Genomic DNA, 1,513 nt, shown 5'->3' with positions numbered 1-1,513 from the left:
CAAAATAGGTAAAATAAGAGAAATAAATGCATTGGACATGATGTAGAAAGAGATATCTAATAAATATAATCAAGTCTCAACTGAATAAACTGAATACAACTAAAGTCTGAAATAAATGTGAAGTATCTCAATATGAGTCAACTAAAAATAAACTAAGGTACACAACCTTTACAAGATGAAATACAAAACTCTAAATGTCCGAAAGAAAATATCAACTATGGTGGAGTCTCATCTACTAAAAATATATGACGATGACTATGTTGGAAGTCCATCATCCTGCAGCTCTCCGATACACTGAGCTGCTGCTTGAAAGGAATTGGAAAATAAAAGGAAAAAAACAAGAATGTCAGAGTGCTACAGTAAGATCATCTTCATCCGCCCCCAGGGGAAATGCTACTAGATGTGATGGATGCTCTATCTATTAAGCATAGTCTACCTAGATCATTTACCCTATATCTAAATGAAAATTAATATTTAGAAACCTACAACACGATACGTAGTACATCGAGCAAAATAATCCAAACAAGAAAACCCTCATGTATATACCATATGTCTCAAATTGTAGATAACTAAATCTCAATACCGAACTAAGAATAAACAATCTAAATGGAATTAATAATCAGAAACTCACAACACGAAACTGGTACATCGATCGAAATAATCCAAACAAAGAAACCCTCATGTATATATCATATGTCGCAAATTGTGAATCGCTAATTATCAATTCCAAACTAAGAATAAAGGAAAACAATACAAGGAAGTAAAGTCATCACAAATATCGGACCAAAAATATCTTCCACTATCCTTCGGAAGATAATATAAACAACAATATATAATCTCGCGTACCCACAAGAGTAAAGTACCTCGGTCATATATAACTTAGCGATAAGTCATGTTCATAATGGCATCCACCAAGACTCAGGCTATCAGATAATTATCGCAAAGTAAATTCTTACAAAGTTTATAATTCATCGTATTATTATGCAGGATGGACTACCAAATCGGCATCCTAATAGTGTACACGGCTCATTAGTCTCATCACATCAACGTGCGGGATAGACTACCAAATCAAGGCATCCTAGGTATACGTCTCACAAGACACATCGCATCTGCGTGTGGGACAGACTACTAGATCAAGCATTCTAAAACCTGACTCAATGGCCTATACTAATGGTATATCGACGCACTATCCCAAGTAGTACTGAGCTGCGCTCATCAACGATATCCATACATGTATATCTATGCAAATTTAATTAATTATTATCCATGCGTGATTGAAACAATACTTGTGATAATCCTCTTCGGAATATCCATGTATGTGTCACAACTCTATTTGTGTACACCCTTGGTTGTGTGTGTATCGTCGTACAGCTTGAACCCCGTGTTAATGTTTTAACGTGCAAGAGAAAATACTTCAAACAAAAGAAGAACACAAGTATCGTACTCATGAACAGTACTGTATGTATGAATAGTAATAGTACTTATGAATAGTCCCCGTACTATAAATAGTAAC

The sequence above is a fragment of the Asparagus officinalis genome, chromosome 10, assembly GCF_001876935.1.
Source record: "Asparagus officinalis chromosome 10, Aspof.V1, whole genome shotgun sequence".
Classification (NCBI taxonomy): Eukaryota; Viridiplantae; Streptophyta; class Magnoliopsida; order Asparagales; family Asparagaceae; genus Asparagus; species Asparagus officinalis.
Note: the sequence above shows the minus strand (reverse complement) of the source record.